This window comes from Schistocerca nitens, chromosome 2, assembly GCF_023898315.1.
Source record: "Schistocerca nitens isolate TAMUIC-IGC-003100 chromosome 2, iqSchNite1.1, whole genome shotgun sequence".
NCBI classification, from domain to species: domain Eukaryota; kingdom Metazoa; phylum Arthropoda; class Insecta; order Orthoptera; family Acrididae; genus Schistocerca; species Schistocerca nitens.
The window spans coordinates 122,404,413-122,428,443 of NC_064615.1; the positions used below are offsets into that span (position 1 = coordinate 122,404,413).

A 24,031-nucleotide genomic window follows, 5' to 3' on the forward strand; every position below is an offset into this window, starting at 1 on the left:
CGGGATGTTTCCAGAATGAGGTTTTCACTCTGCAGCGGAGTGTGTGCTGATATGAAACTTCCTGGCAGATTAAAACTGTGTGCCGGACCGAGACTCGATCTCGGGACCTTTGCCTTTCACGTGAGTCGTGCTTGGGTAGCTCAGTAGGTAGAGCACTTGCCCGCAAAAGGCAACAGTCCCGAGTTCGAATCTCGGTCCGGCGCACAGTTTTAATCTGCCAGAAAGTTTCATATCAGCGCACACTCCGCTGCAGAGTGAAAATCTCATTCTGGAAACATCCCCCAGGCTGTGGCTAAGCCATGTCTCTGCCATATCCATTCTTTCAGGAGTGCTTGTTCTGCAAGGTTTGCAGGAGAGCTTCTGTTAAGTTTGGAAGGTAGGAGACAAGGTACTGGCAGAAGTAAAGCTGTGAGGACGGGGCGTGAGTCGTGCTTGGGTAGCTCAGTTGGTAGAGCGCTTGCCCACGAAAGGCAAAGGTCCCGAGTTCGAGTCTCGGTTCGGAGCACAGTTTTAATCTGCCAGTAAGTTTCATATCAGTGCACACTCCGCTGCAGAGTGGAAATCTCATTCTGGAAGCTTTTACAGTATTAGCAGATCTTATGTTACCCCACTGAAATACCTGGTCATCTGGCAGTGAGGCCCCAGTCAGATCCATTGCTGATGAACTTGTTGCTTTAATACTGTTTCCCATTTCTTTAACTGAGTTTGGAAAGTAGTGATTTAATTTCTTGGGGTCTAGCAGTGCTGCTTGTGTATATTTTGATGTGTCCCCTTTTTTATTATTTGCCATTCTGCTTTGCATTTATTAGGAAGTCTTTCTACATATTTTTCCACTGCTTGATTTTTGCCAAATAAGCTTAGCTTCATAGAGTTTCTTGCATTTATGATATGAATTATAAATGTTCTTTCTCTCTGTCCTGTCCTTTGGGTACAGCCATGGTTATGCATCTGGTACAATAGGATCATGTTTCTCTGATTTCCGCAAGTTCTTTAGAAAATCATTTCAGCTTTTTATTTTTAGGTGCAATTAGAGATCTAATTTTTTACCGAAGAACAAGATTGCCATAAATCTGAATATTTCATAAAAAAGTTATCAAAGGCGATTTCAGCTCCCCTTTTCCCGACTGGCAATTATATACAAAGTCTCAATTTGCACTGACTAGTCTCTCAATAAACACTCTTATGTGCTCTTCCTTTTGTTCTTTTAATAGTACCACTTCAGGTTCTTCAGTTTTGATTGGTTACCTCTTATACAGTGTGAGGAGTAACACCTCATGATCTGCCTGTCTTTCTCCTGAAAGTCTGACTGTCAAGTCTTCCCTGTGAATACTCACTATAATATTGTAGCACAGTTATTTGTAAAATACAGGTCAACTGATCATGGCATATTCAGAAATGTGCTTGTGACTTGTCACTGTGTTTGCCGTTTCTATTTTAAAATCACCACATATAGCAATTCTTGACTTATTCTTCAAGATGTTAACTGCTAACTCACATTTTCCAATAAACAAGTTCACATCTCCATTTGGAGACTTATGGAGACTAAGTACAACTGTACTACCACTTTCTAGCTTTACACAACCAAAATCCCCATCCACTTCTGAGTAATAATAGATAAATCAGGTCTGGTAAATCTTACTCCTTCTCTGACAAAAATTCCAGCACCACCATTCTTTCTCTGTCTTCATGTTATGCCTTGGGGAATGAATATATTTACTTGGTCTTGGGTTAACTAGTGCTCAGATACACATATAATATCGACATGTTGATTGTTACACAAATGTTCTAATTCTAAAACCTTACTTCTAAGGCAATATATTTTAATTAGTAGAAAGGTGAGTTGTTTGCCTCTATCTGTATTCCTCTGGGAGCTATATTTAAACTACACTCCTGGAAATTGAAATAAGAACACCGTGAATTCATTGTCCCAGGAAGGGGAAACTTTATTGACACATTCCTGGGGTCAGATACATCACATGATCACACTGACAGAACCACAGGCACATAGACACAGGCAACAGAGCATGCACAATGTCGGCACTAGTACAGTGTATATCCACCTTTCGCAGCAATGCAGGCTGCTATTCTCCCATGGAGACGATCGTAGAGATGCTGGATGTAGTCCTGTGGAACGGCTTGCCATGCCATTTCCGCCTGGCGCCTCAGTTGGACCAGCGTTCGTGCTGGACGTGCAGACCGCGTGAGACGACGCTTCATCCAGTCCCAAACATGCTCAATGGGGGACAGATCCGGAGATCTTGCTGGCCAGGGTAGTTGACTTACACCTTCTAGAGCACGTTGGGTGGCACGGGATACATGCGGACGTGCATTGTCCTGTTGGAACAGCAAGTTCCCTTGCCGGTCTAGGAATGGTAGAACGATGGGTTCGATGACGGGTTGGATGTACCGTGCACTATTCAGTGTCCCCTCGACGATCACCAGCGGTGTACGGCCAGTGTAGGAGATCGCTCCCCACACCATGATGCCGGGTGTTGGCCCTGTGTGCCTCGGCCGTATGCAGTCCTGATTGTGGCGCTCACCTGCACGGCGCCAAACACGCATACGACCATCATTGGCACCAAGGCAGAAGCGACTCTCATCGCTGAAGACGACACGTCTCCATTCGTCCCTCCATTCACGCCTGTCGCGACACCACTGGAGGCGGGCTGCACGATGTTGGGGCGTGAGCGGAAGACGGCCTAACGGTGTGCGGGACCGTAGCCCAGCTTCATGGAGACGGTTGCGAATGGTCCTCGCCGATACCCCAGGAGCAACAGTGTCCCTAATTTGCTGGGAAGTGGCGGTGCGGTCCCCTAAGGCACTGCGTAGGATCCTACGGTCTTGGCGTGCATCCGTGCGTCGCTGCGGTCCGGTCCCAGGTCGACGGGCACGTGCACCTTCCGCCGACCACTGGCGACAACATCGATGTACTGTGGAGACCTCACGCCCCACGTGTTGAGCAATTCGGCGGTACGTCCACCCGGCCTCCCGCATGCCCACTATACGCCCTCGCTCAAAGTCCGTCAACTGCACATACGTTTCACGTCCACGCTGTCGCGGGATGCTACCAGTGTTAAAGACTGCGATGGAGCTCCGTATGCCACGGCAAACTGGCTGACACTGACGGCGGCGGTGCACAAATGCTGCGCAGCTAGCGCCATTCGACGGCCAACACCGCGGTTCCTGGTGTGTCCGCTGTGCCGTGCGTGTGATCATTGCTTGTACAGCCCTCTCGCAGTGTCCGGAGCAAGTATGGTGGGTCTGACACACCGGTGTCAATGTGTTCTTTTTTCCATTTCCAGGAGTGTACATTTGTGAACACTATTTTGATGGTATTCATCCTGTGAGTGAAGGGTGATACTTTGTTTTGTCAGGTTGGTCATAGAGGGGATGGCTGTGTGCAAATTTGATGAAAGAGTTAAAGAACGTAATGCATCTACATTTAAAATTATGGTAGCATGGCTGGGGCATTGTAGTTCATAAAAAAAATCATCACTGCAGTTACTCACATCCCTGCTTCTGGTAGATGAACTAGTGGCAGCACTATCCATCCTCTTGGCTACCAATGTGGCTGTTTCATACCACCCCAGTCCACTGGCTGTCTTTTGGGATTTACCTTTAATTGCTTCGCTTATCAACTTTCCTAACATGCACTTTCCTTTATTATTCAAGTGAAGTCTACTGTATGAATATAGTCAAACTACATAAAGAGGTCGTCCTTGACACATCTATAGCATTTGTAGGGCTGTTTTCTTGCAGGGCAGATAGACACTTACTTTAACTGAATCAAATACTGACTTGAATCACTCACATTTATTACAATAATTTAAAACCTACCTCAAGCATGTCATAGCAGAGATGCTTGTGCCAAGCAGCTATAACAAAAGAATTTGTCTTAAATATATCACACAATAATTACGTTTCATTGTCTATGACTGATAGGTCAATTGCTGAGGTTGCTACAAATCCCCCCTCCCCCCGTTTTTTAGTTGGGAAACACAAGGGATATCAGTGAACATGTGTTTCACAGCCCTTCCAGCTCTTGTAATCATCACTGGTTGCAGAGTAGATGGTGTCTATATCCATTGAAAGGTTTCAATAGAGGATGAATTGCCCTCCAGATCATCTCTGGCTGCCGCCTTGTAAGACAGAGAGGAGATATTGACTTGTGGCCATTAGATCATCATGTCGCCTTTAGAGCAGACCAGTTCCATGCATTCAATGGAAACAGTGTAGTCTTACCATCCTACTCTGTTTTGAATATGGTGACACCTTGTTGGAGAGCCTTGCAAGATCCTGTATATGGGGGTCACAAAGGTGGTCATACACGTCGTTCCTCAAGGCCAGTTCACACTGTCACGTCACATCTTTTCATGTCACGTCATAACATTCTGTAGTGCATTTCAAATGTTAGCAACCACGCTGGTTGTACCATCATGTCACAGCACCATTAAGGTGTTGATAGCTGACGTCATCCGTCCATTGTTGATCACATGACCTCGAAGCTCATTTCCTCCTGAAAGACAGCCATGCACAGATCTTCAAACATAGTTTCATCATGATTTCGTAGTTGATATCAGTTGTTTGTTGTTTCTGTTATAAATTGTTTGGTTTCTTCATTTCTTTTGTTAAAATTTACAATTTTACAATACATGATGAAAGATTAATTGAAGCAATGAGGCAGTAGTCTGAATTCCACGACATGAGTGTACTAAACTATTTACTCTTTCCTACTTCTATAAAGTGGATTGTAATACACCAGTACTGATTTAAAATTTTACAGTGAAATGTATTGCAGTATGACTGTAACTTGAAGTGAAAAGAGTTTTGTGAACTAAATCAGATTGATTAGTAACTGGAATTTATTATTATGTTGTCAAGCATTTATAATGTTTCATAAAGAAAAAGACAGAAATCTTCAAACCCTGCAACACTGGCAAAATCTCTTTTGTGAATTGTGCATCAAGTAATGTATTAGAGTTGTTTGTTAAAATATTTGTTGGTGGCAGGCTTATTTATTGATAAGTAGCTGTCTGGATTGTCTGTGTAACAGTTTTGCAACCATCACTGGTAGTATTTCTGTGGTTTCACTAGCTAAGCCCAATTCAAATAAGGCATTTGAACTACTGAAAGCCAAATACAAGATGAATAAAAAATTATAAATCTTGAGGGGAAAGGTTTGAGCGAGACGTGACAAATGGAAAAAATTTCCCCTGGATTGGCAACTGAATTAATCTTCAACATACCAGTTTTTCACAGGATGTGAAGGCAGTTTATAACACTGTGTTCCTTTTAAAAGCTCTTGCTATAACTTGACGTAACAAATAAACAACCTGGTGCTTCGAGTTCCTAAAATACTTACAATATGCAGATTCCTCTTCCTCAAGCTCCTTGTATATTGTATGAAATACCCTTTCTGTACCACATAATAACATTTTTCGGACCCACGCTCTTTTTTGCGTTGTTTTGCACATCTGCCTTCCTTGTCTAATATACAAGTTATCTCTGCAAGCTGCAAACTATTTTAGTCCAATAAAAGCTATATTCGTATAAATGTGGACCCAGCATCCACATATATAAACTGCCACGTTGTGTATGGACAATTGATGTATAAAATAGATCGAAAATCGTATTTCGAAAATCGCAATTCCCACGAAAAAACAGTTGAAGACAGCCATGCGAGTTTAGAACATGTGACCTGAACTGACTTGATGTGCCATGGCGTGATGGACAATGTGAATACACCTTGACGTGACGGTGCCATAACAGCCAAGGTGAAATGGCTTAGCCAGACGTGTGTCGTTGTCAGCAGGTCCTTGTGGACGAAGATTGATTTATTTCCGCCTATTTTTGGTGATGTTGGTTGAATGTAAACCATTCTTCCCTGCAGATCTTTCCTGAAGTCCATTGCAGCTTCTTCAGTAAGCAGATTTTTTTATTTGTCGGAAATGTGCTCGGTCGGAAATGTGCTCCATATATCAATTGCACTGTGCAGCATTGCAAATCCTCTTTAAAAGCTGTTTGCAGCCATAACAGCGGCAATGATAATCGTTCACTGCTCTCCCTGCACATTACAGCTGCCTTCAAAATTCTGAGGAACATTCCTAACATCCCATTGCTGGTGAGATGATAGTTGGTGATTATGCCACGTAGGCATAGAAAGCTCATGAAACAATCGTGACTCGAATATTCTCCCACAATCTGTTGTTATCGTCTGAGGCACCCCAAATAACGAAATACTGCAACTGATAAAAGCTTTGGCCTCTCTTTCTGCTCTCATATTTGCGATGGTCATGAATTGCAGCTTGTGAGGAAACCTTCCAATCATTGCCGACAAGTAATTATGCTGTCCGGAACTCGGAAATGGTCGCAACAGGTCCAAATGTACATGCGTGAAACGTGCTGTTGGAGTCTTGTGGTGCCTAATGGCGCCGATATGAGCCTGCCAATTTTGCACTGTTGACATCTCTCGCATGACTGAGACCAGTTCTGGCAATCTTTTTTAATGTGCAACCAAATCACTTTTTTTTTGTTTTTTGAGCTACCTGAAGAGTAGCTCTCACTCCCAGATATGGGACATTATGGAAACCCTCAAAGACATGGCGCTGGAACTGATTTTGGGTATATAAGCTTACTGCAGGTTGTTGCAGTATGTGTCACACCACAATGAAGTCTGAAGTTTTGCCTCATAAACATAAGAGGGGTTGTGGCTGGATGTTTGCTGTGCCAGCAGCAGGTCTTCGTCGCTGTTATCCTACTATTACTCCCCTACGTTTTTCCAAGAAGTAGCCTTCACATTTGCACAGCAGCATAAGAAGCCAGCCACAACGTTTTTACCGCCGCTAACACATCTCACATTGGCCACAAAATGAGAGATCGTGTAGGTAAATATTGAAAGACCTCCCCGGATATAGTAAAGCTAAAATTTATTTTTAAAAATGGAACAGCGATAACGACAAAAGCAAGGACGGACCATAAGCGTCGGCAAAGACAGTAATAATAAATGTGCAGTAAGATGCAGACAAATGAACAAAAAACATCATTCACTTTTCTTTGTACATGATTTTGTTTCACTCTCTCGTATGTAGAAGGATGGTTAAGATGTATTGCTCGAAGTTTGACGTGCTACGAGTATTTTGTATTATATGTGATTCTGAGATATGAACATGGTAAAACAGCAACAAAACACAAGATCTAAATACAATGAAACAAGAACAAAAACACGTATTCAAAGACTTGCAAGACGTGGTCTCACAGATGTTGAATGACTTAGCCAAAAATTTTCGCACTGTAATCGACGAAAAATTGAATCATATGAAAAAACAAGTAAAGCATGAAGTACTTTCTAAAGTTAACAGTAACATTACGCAGTTACAGTAGAAGGTAGATTCTTTTAACGATCATCATGATCTAGTAGAGCAACAGATAAAGAAAATGACAGACGCAAACACAAATATTGAAGCCACACAAAACGAGTTGTGATCGATACTAAAAAAGGTAACCACTGTCGTTAACAAACTAAACAAAGACTATGAAGATGTACCTATAGCTGTAGAAGAGCTTACTTTAAGAGTTCCAATATTAGCAGTTGACTCACTGTATGCTAAGTAGGAGAGAGAGGAGATCAATGAAAATCTAAGTGATATAATTAGTCAAGCAGAGGGAGATATGTTAGATAAAAATAATACCATTGTAGAGAAGTTGGTTCGATTGTAAATTATTCACAGATGTAGTAGAAAAAGCTATTCAGTAAAAAGAAAATGAAATAGTGAAAAAGGTAAACATTAACCTACAAGCCACGGAAGGTAGGACCCACAATCTTTTAGAAGAAAATGTTACCAGATCTCGAAATATGCATGTAAATAATACACAGGCTACAATGAACAAACCACAACCTGTCGGTATTTATTCAAAAATTGTTACGAGTCCTGCAGCAGGTACCAGTGACGGTTGTAGAGTGCAAAATGTAAGCTTACCCACATCTCCACCACCTGAGCAATTACCAACCGGACTTACAGGTAACCTTAATAACCACATAAATATAACCTAAAATGCGACGTGTCTGTCAACTATTTTTGCAGACGAAGATTTGCTGAGACATCATCAGTTTCCTACATTCACTATCGAAGGTAAGAGAATGAACCCAGTAGTATTTATCAGTGCTTTTCGTTATGTATTTCCACGCAACTGGACGGAAGCACAGAAAATCCAGTTTGTCGTGAGTCAAACGCAAGGTGACGTTCTTTTATGGGCAACTGAAGTGGCTGAACCTTGCAGCACTTAAATACAATTTGAACGAGCTTTCCTCGACAAATATTGGCAATGCAAGAAGGACTCAGACGCGAGGTTTTCAACCCCGCACCGTTCGGTGGCAAATACGGTAGTCTACGCGGATATTTTGAAAAATACCTGAACAAGACACGCTACTGGAGGAACCCAATATCACAGGTAGACGTATCAAAAATTTTGAAAAGTCGATTACCATCGCACATTAGAGAAAAATTAGTCACAATGCCAGAGCATGACACTGAATATTTTCTGTCAGTGCTTGATTCTGTCGACTTAATCTATGAGGAAAGACTTGTACCGAATAGAGCAGCAGAAAATCAGGAACAACAACAACATAATTATGCAAGTCAGTCAGTAAAAGGTGATCTAAACATAGCAAAGTTACATACCAAGAGGTAACGAGTATGGTAAGGCGAACGGAAAAAAGCAAACGATTTAAAAGAAATTTTCAAAACAACAGGAGTAATTTCAATGCACGATCGAATTACAATCCACCATCACAAGACCATATGCCGAATATAAAAAGAAAACGTCAGACACAGCAGTGGTCGACGCGCGGCATCAATGCCTTGCCTTACGCTGTACAGCAGCCAACTTTTGGGCATCGCAGTAACAGCGCGGCAGTTTTTGCTAATAACAACATGAGCGCTCACGAAGGAATGTCTCGAGGAGCCAACAACACAAATTGGCGAAGTGCCTTCACTGTGCAACTAGCTGAAATTACTCCAGATTATGAATTAAGTCCCACTGCACCGCTGGAAAACCCCAACCAGTCGTAGTTAACCCCCAGGCTATTGACCTCTCTCGGATTGGGTGCAAAGCAAAACTACAAACATATTTCATAAGATTTGTCAAACAAGGTGACATCAAGGATGATCTGTATCAGCATGAGTTAGATACAACGAATAATATCCAGGAAGAACAAGTACAAGTAATCATTAAGGTGAAAATATTTAATATTGACATGCAGTTAATTTTAGATACAAGTTCAACTGCCAACGTAATGTCAGATGCATTTTTATGTGAATTCAAGAAGAGAGGCAAATTTCCATTTCCTGTTGGGGTTGGGTTGTTTGGGGGAAGAAACCAAACACCAAGGTTATCGGTCTCATCATGTTAGGGAAGGACTGAGAAGGAAGACGGCGTGCCCTTTCAAATGAACCATCCCGGCATTTGCCTGGAGCGATTTAGGGAAATCACGGGAAACCTAAATCAGGGTGGCTGGACGCGGGATTTAACCGTCGTCCTCCTGAATGCGAGTCCAGTGTCAACATTTCCTGTCCAAAATTGCAAGGTGCAAACTGCTACAGGCAGTAAGACTAAATTGTTGAGACACCAGCCATTTATTCCATTACAAGTTGAACATTTTACAGTGAAGTGCAATTTATTATGGTAATGCCGTGTGTCTAGGGCCTCTCGTCTGGTAGACCGTTCCCCTTGTGCAAGTCTTTCGAGTTGACGCCACTTCAACGACTTGCGTATCGAAGGGGATGAAATGATGATCATAAGGACAAGACAACACCCAGTCCCTGAGAGGAGAAAATCTCCGACCCAGCCAGGAATCGAAATTGGGCAATTAGGTATGACTGTCTGTCGCGCTGACCACTTAGCTACCAGGGGTGGACATTTTTATTATAATTGACAAACTTACAGTTAATTTTCTTATTGGCATGGACACGTTCAGAGCACACAAAACACAGATTGACATAGGTAATGGTAAATGCCACTTTTATATATAGAATCATATTTTTTCTGTTGATTTAGTCAAAACACCTGATAAAAGTAACAAAAACAAACCAGAGACAAATGTAATAGTACAATATTCCTTTCCAACTGCATATTTCACAAATTTGATACTGAACAAGAAGCAAACACTAATCTTAGTTACGAAATGGTAGAGCAGAAAATAAGTTATCACAGATACTAAATTATATGCAACGACGAGAACTTTCTAACTTGTTATCTAAGTATGCAAATGTGTTCAGTAAGGAGCCAGGAGTAGTCAAAGACTACGAATATAGATTTGAAGTCTATCCACATGAAACATTTTGTGTAATGTCATATCCTATTAGCCTGCCGTTACGGTCGAGTGGTTCTAGCCGCTTCAGCCCAGAACTGCACGACTTCTACAGTCGCAGGTTCGAATCCTGCCTCGGGAATGGATGTGTGTGATGTCCTTCGGTTAGTTAGGGTTAGGTAGTTCTAAGTTCTAGGGGACTGATGACCTCAGAAGTTAAGTCCCATAGTGCTCAGAGCCATTTGAACCATATCCTATTCCATGGGCAAAACGACAGGCAATAACAGCAGAGATCATGCATATGATTAAATGGGGAATTATACAACCTTCGCTTTCACACTACTGTAGTCCTCTATTACCAGTAAGTAAACCAGACAGATCTGTAAGATTAGTTTTCAATGGTAGAGGTCTCAATAAGACTTTAGTACCAGTATGCATAAGACAAGACAAGAGCTTTTAAAGTTTTAAAATACAAAATACTTCAGTATACTGGATCTCAAGGACCTACTGGCAAATAAAGCACCATGAAGAAAGTCGAAAATATACACCATTCGTTTGTGGTGGTAGAAATTACCAATTCCATGTTCTACGTTTTGGAATGAACATTAATGCAAACGTGTTTATATCTGCACTGGACAAAATCTGAGGACCAGAATTGCTTAACAAAGTCACTGTTTATGTAGACAACATGCTAATAGCCACACCCACTTGGTTAGAACATATCAGGCTGATTGAACAGGTACTTCAATTATTTGCAGAGTACAGAGTAACAGCCAATTTAAAAAAGTCTAGTTTTGGCAAGTAGCAAGTAAAATTTTTGGGGCATATTGTGTCAGAACAAGGTATATCACCTGAGCCGAAAAAACTTGATGCCATACGCAACTATCCAGCTCCAAGGATTAAAAAACAGCTAAAAGTCTATTTAGGACTAGCATCCTTTTTTTCGTAAATTCGCACCACAGCAACTGACGAACAGTGAGCATTACTCAACTTGTTACGAAAAAATAGGCCTTGGTTATGAGATGATAAGTGTCAGAAGTAGGCACTAGTTAATGCCAACATTGTTAGCCACCCTGACATGTCCTATAATTTTTGTCCATGTACAGATGCCTCATCCGTTTTGCTAGTTGGACATTATCAGAAGCAGAAAAATCTTACCATGTGTCAGAATTGGAAAGTTTAGCTGTAATATGGGCATTTAAAAACATTTTTGTGGGGGAAGAATACCAAAGCTAATTGTGACCATTAGTAAGTGTCATTTCTTTTAACATGTAAACTATTGCACTGTAAATTAGCTAGGTGATGTCTAAATTTACAAGAATTCAATATTAAAGGAAGTCAGAATGTTATTGCATATGCCTTGTCTAGGTAACCACAAGGTTTAGAGGAATTTAGTGAGTTAACAGGGCAAGATGCAGAAATCAAAACGTTTTTAATGCAAGGTACAATACAACAGTCTGATTACCATAAGTTTTGTAAGCAAATGAAAATTATACAACAGCAAGATCGCAGATGGCGTTAAGTTATGCAAAACCTTAAGCAAGATGAAGGTAGAAAGGTAAGTAAATTGTATCAGGAGTACAAGGCGTTTTTTTTCATAGGAAACACGAAAAATCTGATCAATGGTGTTTGTGTATTCCTGAATATTATATCGACGAGTTTATAAGACACACACATGAAGTATAGGGACATTATGGAGAAGGCAAATGTGCTGAAGAAATAGCAACACTTTGTTATTTTCCAAGCAAGATGAAGGTAGAAAGGTAAGTAAATGGTATTAGGAGTACAAGGGCGTTTTGTTTCATAGGAAACTCGAAAAATCTGATCAATGGTGTTTGTGTATTCCTGAATATTATATCGACGAGTTTATAAGACACACATATGAAGTATGGGGACATTATGGAGAAGGCAAATGTGCTGAAAAAATTGCAACACTTTGTTATTTTCCAAGTTTGAGAAGGTGAGTCCTACAGGTATTAAGAAATTGTACAATATGTCAAAAATCAAAACAGTCCAATGTGACAAAATATACTGAGCTACACCCAAGACTCGCAAGAAACCCTCTAGATATAGTATACCTGGATATAGCTGGTCCATATCCAAGAAGTAGAGGAGGAGTAAGATACGTAGTAGCACTATACGATATGTTGTGGGCTCTATCTCTCTAATTTTATCCTTGTCGTCTCTCCGCGAGATATACTTAGGAGGGAACAATATACTGCTTGATTCCTCGGTGAAGGTATGTTCTCGAAACTTCAACAAAAGCCCGTACCGAGCTACTGAGCGCCTCTTCTGCAAAGTCTTCCACTGGAGTTTATCTATCATCTCCGTAACGCTTTCGCGATTACTAAATGATCCTGTAACGAAGTGCGCTGCTCTCCGTTGGATCTTCTCTATCTATTGTATCAACCCTATCTGGTACGGATTCCACACTGGCGAGCAATATTCAAGCAGTGGGCGAACAAGCGTACTGTAACCTACTTCCTTTGTTTTCGGATTGCATTTCCTTAGGATTCTTCCAATGAATCTCAGTCTGGCATCTGCTTGACTGACTATCAACTTTATATAATCATTCCATTTTAAATCACTCCTAATACCTACTCCCAGATAATTCACAGAATTAACTGCTTCCAGTTGCTGACCTGCTATACTGTAGCTAAATGATAAGGAATCTTTCTTTCTATGTATTCGCAGCACATCACACTTGTTTACATTGAGATTTATTTGCCATTCCCTGCACCATGCGTCAAATTGTTGCAGATCCTCCTGCATTTCAGTACAATTTTCCATTGTTACAACCTCTTGATATACCACAGTATCATCCGCAAAAAGCCTCAGTGAACTTCCAGTGTTATCAACAGGAATGAGAAGTAATACACCTCTTCATGCAAAGCGAAAGTATAAACAAAATTAGCTTATGACTCAGCTGTGCACGCTCAACAATACACGCTGATGTAAGTAGTAGGAGAGGAGGCATTGACCTTGCACATGTATGACAGGCTGGCAGAAGTCGCAACGAAATAGGAATGTGATATGTATGAGTACATAACTTAAATACAAATTAAATGGGAAATACTAATCAGTTATATCTAATGTCTAAGAACTAAGGAGTATGTTGATATATGTACACAGAGATTTAATTAAATATTAAGGTATATACAACATATTTACAAGCAGGAGGAAGCATTATGAAGAAATATGTGACACTTGTAAGCTAAGAAGAAATGATAAACTACTGTAGGAAATGTCAAATAATTCTATTTGCAGGGTAAATGACCATAAAGGGTAACAGAATAAATTATTATCAATGAATTTAAACAAAGTATGGAAATATCTGTGGACAGACATAATGACCAAATGTATCAGTGGCCATCGAGCACTGTAATGCAATTAGTTTTAAGTTTTTTTTTTCAGTGACTGGTGCATTATCACCGCACAGAAGAAGAGAATTATGTTGAGAGTAGCAGGTGCCAAATAAGGAAATGGGCTGCGCCTTGAGTAAACAATTTAGTTATAAGGACATTTATGCAAAGGTCATAAGGCAATGAAAAATAAAAATATGCATCATCGCAGTATAGCTCCATGACATTTACCAGTACCTATTCGCTGCAAAGTACACATCAATATTTAAGCATGTGATTTTACAAAAATCAATTAATTTTTATCATGTCAATGAAAGCATAAATAATGAAATTTCCATGTATTCAAGAAAGATAAGTCTATGATGGATGAAACTCTTTCATAATTAACATAAAGCTCCATGTGAATTGAAGTAAGCATCACTATCGCACGAAGAAACAACATGATAATACATGAATGATTAGTCAGTAGACATCATTTCCATGAAACAAGAGTTCCTTGGCAACTAGTCCATGATTGTACAAGTAACATTTCCTGATAAATCCTTGTACCAGTAGATGAGTATTTACTTTCTTCCTCTCTTCCTTCCCAAACAAAGGAGGCAGTGCCAAGAACAGTTAGGGCAGGAATGTGTAATGTTTTAGTCCTGTTTTGGATATTTTCCGCCGGCCTGGGTGGTCTAGCGGTTCTAGGCGCTACAGTCTGGAACCGCGCGACCGCTACGGTCGCAGGCTCGAATCCTGCCTCGGGCATGAGTGTGTGTGATGTCCTTAGGTTAGTTAGGTTTAAGTAGCTCTAAGTTCTAGGGGACTGATGACCTCCAAAGTTAAGTCCCATAGTGCTCAGAGCCATTTGGACCATTTTGGATATTTTCCTTCCTCCTCTAGCTAAGGAAGAAATGAACTCCCATAAGTGACAAAAGCTTATCTATAAAATTAAGTGCAAATGTATCATGTGCTTGTATTGTACCAGAATAATGTGTTACGAAACTAATTTGTATATGTGATGTGAACGAAGTTAAAACTAACAAACTGTAGTAACAGAACCCAGTTAATGAAAAATTTATAACGTTTTAAAAATTAAGAAATTTATGTTCGTAGTATAAGCGATGGATGGAATGTCAGCCCTAGGTATAAGCTAACATGTTACATTTTGTTGTAACTCAATACTTGTATGAATTTTCATTGGAAACCAAACTCCATGTAAAGGAATTAATTTTAAAGAGAAGCAATTTATATGGGGCATTCAAAAAGAAATGAGCCAGAGACATAATTACAGATACCAGTACCTCTATGTTAGAAGTATTGACCCTGGATGTTGAGACACGTGTCCCATTGTGACACAAGGCAGTCAATGGCTGTCTCATAAAATTCCCCGGGCTGTGATGTTAACTAGTTCTGCATGTACAGCTGGACGTCGTCGTCCGAGGTGAATCGTTTGCCCCTCATAGCCTTTTTAAGGGGATTAAAATGGCGTAGTCCCAGGGAGAGAGATCTGGACTGTATAGAGGGTGGCTGAGAACCTTCCATTTGAATTTATGCAGGAGTGCCGCGACTGTGTTGGCCGTATGAGGCTTTGCATTGTTGTGGAACAGAATGACCCCACGGGGGAGAGTGCCAGGTCGTTTTGATTTGATTCCTTGGCGAAGGGTGGTCAAGGTTTGCGAGTTACGCTGGGCACTCACTGTTGTCCCATACTGCAGGAAATGAATCAGAAAGGGGCCATCTTGTTCAAAGAAGAATGTCAGCATAACCTTTCCTGCACTCTTGTGGATGGCCTTGTCTTTTTTTTTTGGTGGTGGGGACCCTGGATGCTTCCACTGGAGACTTTGTCGTTTTGATTCTGGTTCAAAGTGATGACACCATGACTCATCTCCAGCCACGACTCGTACCAGGAACGCATTCCTTCCCGAGCATAGTGCTGCAGATGAACAAGACAGTGGGCCATCCTGGTGTGGTTGAAGACTGTGGGGCACCCATTGGGCTCACACTTAGCGCCTGTGCAGTCGTTCCTTCATGCTGGTGTGAACACTTCCAACGCTCAATCCGACCACAGTGGCTATGGCTTTCACTGACACATGGCGGTCCTGGGTAATGAGTGCATCCACCAGCTGGACGATGTCATCGGTAATGTAGTGTGGTGCTCCAGACCGTGCATCATCGGCTAACAAACCCGCAATTCCCTGAAGCGCTTGTGCCACATCTTGACCCTTGCATGGAACATGCAGTGTTCACTGTACACTTGTGACATTCGTCGATGTCTGTCCGTTCCTCCTACTCCTTCCGTTGTCAGGAAACGAGCAACACATTTTTGCTCTTCTTTTGACGTCTCATTTCTTTTTGAATGGCACTGATACATTGTTATGGCCGGCTGCATGTGGACCGTGAAGTGTGGTGACATTAATATACATGTGCAACGAAGTAATCTCTGAGTATCGTGTCTCACAACGCCTGATACCTTAACATGTGAACTATAGTTGTCCGAGGCAGTACTTACCTTGTCGACGGATGCTGTTGGCCAGGTTTCTCTCTGATGAAAATGCGAGTGCGACGGGTAATAATGACGCCCGGGCCTTAAGAATGGAGATCTTGTGCCACATCGTCGAATTTTGAACAATAAGCACACACACTGCACCCAGAATGAAGGTAAACACCATGGCAATTCTTTAATAAGTAATACTCAGGTGAAAGTGTGACACTCAATATGAAATTAACACTAAGAAAACAAGTGCATGCATGTGCAATGATAGCAACTAGCATTTTGACCATTAGTGACTCATGCTTAGTCACCCAACCTACTAGTGCGCAAGCTCGAAACCCGGTAGCGAGGCTGAAGCAAACTGAACATTATTGCCAGCACACTAAATCCAAATATGTAATGAACTATCATATCATGTATATAACCTTTCAATTTCTTGTAGAACCTTAACATACATAGGATAAGCTGACATATCCATTCCATTAAATAAACGAGAAGCTGACAAATAAAGGGCATCGACCCCTATTGGCAAATGTAAATATAAATATGTACATGTAAAAATGCTGTACGTATTCATACCACGTCAACGTACAGTGTGGGGGCAATTGTGTAGGTACATAGTGAAAGTCCCCCGGATATGTCAACGTTAAAATTTATTTAAAAAAATGAAACAGCGACAATGACAGAAGCGACCATAAGCGTCGGCAAAGACATTAATTATAAATGTGCAGTAAGGTGCAGACAAATGAACGAAAAACATCATTCACCTTTCTTTCATGGTTTTTGTTTCACTCTCTCGTATGTAGAAGGATGGTTAAGATATATTGCTCTAAATATGACGTGCTACAAGTGTTTTGTATTGTATTAGAGTAGATTAGATTAGTTTTTCGTTCCATAGACCCATGCTGAGTAGATCCTCGTGGATGTGGAACATGTCAACTTTTTTTTTTAGCTGAAATAACAATACTAATAGTATGAATATATACAATTCATCATTTGTTTCTATTAAAAAATTCGTCTATGGAGTAGAAGGAGTTGGCCGCTAGTAAGTCTTTCAGGCTCCTTTTAAACTGATCTTTATTTGTCACTAAATTTTTTATGTTTGTTGGCAAATTATTGAAGATGCGTGTTCCTGAGTAGTGGACCCCTTTTTGAACTAAAGTAAGTGCTTTTAAGTCTTTGTGCAGATCATTTTTGTTCCTGGTATTGTATGTATGAACTGAGCTGTTTGTTGGAAAGAGAGATATATTATTTAGGACAAATTTCATTAAGGAGTAAATATACTGAGAGGCAGTGGTTAGTATACCCAGTTCTTTGAAGAGGTTTCTACATGACGTCCGTGAATTTACTCCACAAATAATACATATTACACGCTTTTGGACTCTGAAAACTTTTGTTTGACTTGAAGAATTACCCCAAAATATTATACCATATGACATTATGGAATGAAAGTAGGCAAAGTATGCAAGCTTTTTCATTTTTATGTCGCCTATGTCTGCTAACACTCGAATTGCAAATACAGATTTGTTAAGGCGTTTCTGCAGTTCTGTGGTGTGCTCCTCCCAACTGAATTTATTATCAAGTTGTAATCCCAGGAATTTAAGACTGTCAACCTCTTCTATCTGCTCTTCTTCATACTTTATGCATATGCTGGGTGGAAACCACTTACAGGTTCTGAATTGCATGTAGTGAGTATTTTCAAAGTTTAATGTCAATGAATTGGCTTTAAACCATTTATTACTATCCATGAAAATATCATTAGCAGATCTTTCTAGAACTACACTCGACATACTATTTATTGCAATACTTGTGTCATCTGCAAACAAAACGAACTCTGCTTCTGGCAGTGTAACTGATGAGAGATCATTAATGTACACAAGAAAAAGCAATGGCCCTAAGATGGATCCTTGTGGGACACCACATGTAATTTCTTCCCATTCTGATGATGACTGATGACTTAATTCACTAGTCCCTTGTACTGACACCCTTTGTTTCCTGTTAGCTAGGTATGACTTGAACCATTTTGCAGCACTGCCCATGACACCATAGAATCCTAATTTATTTAAAAGGATGTTGTGGTTCACACAATCAAATGCCTTTGACAAATCACAGAAAGTACCTGCTGCTTGTAATTTGTTATTTAATAAATTAAGTACGTTTTCACTGTAGGTGTAAATAGCCCTCTCGATATCAGAACCCTTCAGAAATCCAATCTGTGTTCTTGATAATATGTTGTTTGTGGTCAGATGGTTGAGAAGCTGCCTGTACATTACTTTTTCTAAAATTTTTGAGAATGCTGGCAAAAGTGATTCTGAATAAGAGAAGACTTAATAACAATATTAAGTATTTTTATTGAAGTGAAGTGGAGTCAAGTTGGGAGACTTTGCCTCATCTTGAAAGACACTGGAGTCCTTGGAGTCAGCTACCTGCATCTACAATTAAAATGTATGAAAGGAAGTCCACGGTACTATTTTGTAAGATTAACAGAACTATAAGACCTTGCAGAAGACGACAAATATAATTAAAATATATATGAGCACAATTTCATACACACAGAACATTTACTACTAATGCAACTGTACTACCCTTCAATTTTTTCCAATTTAATTATATCATCATTTATTATTATTATTATTATACAAGATGCAAGCTGCCTGTCAACATTGTCTAGGTGAATTGTGTGCTGTGACCTTTGGAAAGAAAACGGTTAAAGTAGTATGGTCTGTGGAGACTGCAAAATCCTTGCCTTCCCATGGAGCCTTTGAAGTGTTGTATCACAGTTTAGATTGTGTACACTTCTCTGTCTATCGCTCTCCACTGTTGTTACACCAGCATGATCATTTACTAGAGAATGTCACACTCCATTTACCAGTTGCTGTGATGCTGTTCCTGTTGCTATCTGCCTGGCGTTCACAATTAATACTAGAGGTGATGGACTCTGACCACAATCTATTGGTTATGAACTCTAGATTAAAACTGAAGAAACTGCATAAAGGTCGGAATTTAAGGGGATGGGACCTGGATTAACTGACTAAACCAGAGGCTGTAGAGAATTTCAGGGAGAGCATTAGGGAACGATTGATGGGAATGGGGAAAGAAATACAGTAGAAGAAGAATGGGTAGCTTTGAGCGATGAAATAGTCAAGGCAGCAGAGGATAAAGTAGGTAGAAAGACAAGGGCTAGTAGAAATCCTTGGGAACAGAAGATATATTGAATTTAATCGATGAGAGGAGAAAATATAAAAATGCAGTAAATGAAGCAGCAAAAAGGAATACAAACGTTTCAGAAATGAGATCGACAGGAAGTGAAAAATGGCCAAGCAGGGATGGCTAGATGACAAATGTAAGCATGTATAGGCTTATCTCACTAGGGGTAAGATAGATACTGCCTACAGGAAAATTAAAAGAGAAAAGAGAACCACTTGTATGAATATAAAGAGCTCATATGTAAGTACAGTTCTAAGCAAAGAAGGGAAAGCAGAAAGGTGGAGGGAGTATATAGAGAGTCTATACAAGGGCGATGTACTTGAGGACAATATTATGGAAATGGAAGAGGATGTAGACGAAGATGAAATGGGAGATATGATAATGCATGAAGAATTTGACAGAGCACTCAAAGACCTAAGTCGAAACAAGGTCCCGGGAGTAGACAACATTCCATTACAACTACTGATAGCGTTGGGAGAGCCAGCCCTGACAAAACTCTAGCATCTGGTGAGCAAGATGTATGAGACAGGCGAAATACCCTCAGACTTCAAGAAGAATATAATAATTCGAATACCAAAGAAAGCAGGTGTTGACAGATGTGAAAATTATGGCTGCATAATACTAACGCGAATTATTTACAGACAAATGAAAAAACTGTTAGAAGCCGACCTTGGGGAAGATCAGTTTGGATTCCCTGGAAATGTTGGAACACGTGAGGAAATACTGACCCTACGACTTATCTTAGAAGAAAGATTAAGGAAAGGCAAACCTACGTTTTTAGCATTTGTAGACTTAGAGAAAGCTTTAGACAATGTTGACTGGAACGCTCTCTTTCAAATTCTGAAGGTGGCAGGGGTAAAATACAGGGAGCGAAAGGCTATTTACAATTTGTACAGGAAGCAGACGGCAGTTATAAGAGTCGAGGGACATGAAAAGGAAACAGTGGTTGGGAAGGGAGTAAGACAGGGTTGTAGCCTATCCCTGATGTTATTAAATCTGTATATTGAGCAAGCAGTAAAGGAAACTAAAGAAAATTTCGGAGTAGGAATTAAAATCCTTGAAGAAGAAATATGAGATGCACCAATGACATTGTAATTCTCTTGCAGACAGCAAACGACGTGGAAGAGCAGTTGAACAGAATGGATAGTGTCTTAAGGGAGACTATAAGATGAACATCAACAAAATCAAAACGAGAATAATGAAATGTAATCGAATTAAATCACGTGATGCTGTGGGAATTACATTAGGAAATGAAACACTGAAAGTAGCAGATGAGTTTTGCTATTTGCGAAGCAAAATAACTGATGATGTAGACTGGCAATGGCAAGAAAAACTTTTCTGAAGAAGAGAAATTTGTTAACATTGAGTGTAGATTTAAGTGTCAGGAAGTCTTTTATGAAAGTATTTGTATGGAGTGTAACACTGCATGGCAGTTAAAATGATGGAAATAGAACACTATAACAATGTAATCATTATTATCCATTACCATGTATAATTCCTTCCCTCTGCGATGACAACGGTTACAGGTCTGTGATTCTTACAATGGCTGACACTAATCATTCTTAATGACCAATTCAGAACACAAAAACAATTTTTCTTTTAACGTACATGGAATGTATCTGACATCTAGTGTTTTTTTTTAGAAGTGGCATCTTAAAACTAGTGGAGGGTTGAATTGACATTTTAAAAAAAACTGATTATGAAATGTGCAGTAGGGTCAGGGGGTACAAAGTTTGAGGTTTTACTTTACGATATAAGTGTCCATTGGTGTCGCTTGAGACGTTCGTAATTGGAAGTCTCTGCTGGCATAATGTCTTTTATGTCTTTGTAAAGCCATTGGAGTTGGTGCAGCAGCCAGCAGTCGGCTGCATGCATGGAGTCAAGGTGGAGGTGGGCACAGTGGCAGCGACCAGCTGGGCTGCAGCAGAGCTGAAGTGCATGATCACCTGGGCGTTGTAATATGGACCCGGAGTTGAGGTGGCTAGAGGGTCGGTTGCCCGAATGAGAATGTATTGGGTACCATCGACTGCAACACTAGCAGGTGACAATCGAGTCAATAGAGGCTTAAGTGACTCACAATACCAGGTGCAAAAATTAAAAATAGGACATAGATACAAATGTAGAATGAGCCTGTAAGAGGTGTAATCCCCAGCTGAACAAATTAGGCATCAAACCCTAGTTTGTTTTTACTCCTGGCATGTGAAAACTACTTTCCCATAATACTGTTTTTAGCAAGTTTGCATGAAACTTGAGTAGACAGTTACACAAAACTCTATAGCTTAACCTACTGGGAGGGCCATCCCTGTGAAATAGTGTGACTCATCAGACATTACCCACATGTAATCACTGTAGGTTGTCAGAAGATGGTAATGTCCAGAGCGGAGTGATGAAGGAAGATAGTTTCGAGACAACCGACAAGTAGTGAAATTGCATTTATATCCCTTAAGGTTAGGCATACGTGGCCCCTTCTCACTACATTTCTGCGTTGAAAACCCTGAGATATAGTCGCGGTACGAAGAAAGAAGAGAGAAGAGGAAATATCAGCGAAAAAACGGAGCAAAGAGAGAAGGCGAGGTCACATTTGGCGCTCAACGAGTCGGCCTGAGTACGTTGCAGTGCAGGAGACATCTGGCTGCAATGTGTAACTTCGCATGGACCGACTGAATAAGTACTCGCTATTGAAATGCGAGACTCGCAGGTATGAGTAGGCTAGTGAATCAAAAGTCGTTATTGTAGTCATTTGTGTGTGTCGTAACGACGTCAGTAGCATCACTGTGTTGGGAGACTTAGTTTGTGAAAATGCATACTCGAAGAAGAAGAGATTTGAATCAGAGTGCGAAAAATATGAATGTAGGGAGTAGCGATAAGGAAACAGAACCTGAGCCTCAGGGTGACGCGTTTCAGGAATTCAATGTGGGATAGACATTGCATGGGCTAAGGGAGGAGAGCCATGAAATGTCACATGTGAAAGAGGTAGAATCACAAACATCAGGTTCGGGTGAAGTGATGTGCATGATACTGAAACAGATAGGGAGACAGGTGCCACAGCCGACAGCCCAAGTGAAGTAAAGATGTCCACTAGCAGGATAATGGACAGGGATGCCAAGATATTGGATTTGTTGGTGGTATTAAACACAAACGTGTCTTCACTGACACAGAGTGCATTGACAATAGACATGTGTTCACTGAACACAGACATAGGTTCATTGGAAACGGAAATGGCTTCCCTAAATGAGAAATTTGAGAAATTACAACTTAAGAGGGAAGAACAATTAAATGCCACATTTGAAGAATTTGAAACAAAAGTATCTAAGGATATTAGTGATTTACATTCTGAACTTAAAGGAAAAATATATGAAATAGACAGTAGATGTGATATTACTTTGCAAGGGCATACCGATTTATTAAACAGAGTCAGTAGTTGCGAAAGCAGTTGTCTGAAAACCCATGTGCAGATCGAGGATCTGTCCACAAAAATGACAGATTTCGAAAAGTATAAGTGTAAGGGTACTGATAAGTATTGAAGGGGAGCCAGAACAATCCATCTCCTCCATGTTAATTTTAGCAAATAGAGGGAACATTTTTTTCTAAAATCATCAAACATATTGCTCTGAAATTGGGACTACATTTTCAGTGAATATTTATCTACAAATTTATAACGCCATGTTAAGAAATATTTATTGGTTTTTGTTTTACAATTTTTTTAAACAGATACTTATTTTTTTCTCTAAAATTTTGCACTTTTTCTTCTATAACTCTTGAATTATACAATATTTTTTAAATTTGTTATAAAAATGAAGAAAAAGAAGTAAACAACATCATGTATAAATTTCATTGATATACTGTCAGCAGTTTTTGAGAAAATGTTCCTCAAAGATGAAAATTTTAAAGTTACGGAAAATGGCTTCCAAAGTTTTTTAATACATTCATGCCCCATTTGATGGATTATCAGCATCCTCTTCTTTTTTCAGTGTTAGTTTCTTTTTCACTGGTCTTTTCTTCCCTTTTGCTGCATGTTGTAGGCTTTTGTCTCTTCATGCTGCACCTCTTACTCTTTCTTCATCAATTAGGCGCATTGTGGAAATGGTGTTGTGTCCTGGTTGGAAACCTAAACGTTTCAGCACATTACATTTGATAATGTTTCCTTCATTGTATGTTGCCACTGCATCATACACTCCAAAATGCAGTGTTTTTATCTGTACAAACACTCTTTATGCAATCCTAATCCAAATTAAATTATTTACACTTTCAACTGGATTTTGTATTTTCCCACGTAAACACTTTTCCAATAAACTTGGCTGTGATAAATCTGTGAATATGGGCTTAATTACATCAATTACAGCATTTGGCAAAATGTTTTTATGGGTATATTCCTTTCCTGAATGGTACTTACACCATGAGTCGTCACCTGTGGGGTGCTCATTTGTTGATGCAGTATGAAAAAATAATGCCCATACTTCTCTCCTCATATTTTCAATGCTTCTTGTATTTTGCCTAATTGCACACCCATAATACCTCTGCAATCTATCAATTGCTTCATCTGTCAATCTTCCTCTTCCTCCAAGGGTCTTACCATGACTCAGCTTCTGGGATCCTAATGTCTGCTTTAGTTTGCGCAAGTGAGCCCCCATGCGCTCCTGCACATGTCAAATGCACTCCTGTTTTTTAATGTGAACTTCA

At 40.1% G+C, this 24,031-nt stretch overlaps 1 non-coding gene across 1 annotated transcript; it reads left to right on the top strand.

Moving 5' to 3' along the window:
- The first annotated feature begins 430 nt into the window (after positions 1–430).
- Trnas-cga (transfer RNA serine (anticodon CGA)) lies at positions 431–505 on the top strand. Its single transcript has one exon. It is a non-coding gene; the product is annotated as a tRNA-Ser (tRNA).
- The last annotated feature ends 23,526 nt before the right edge of the window (positions 506–24,031 follow it).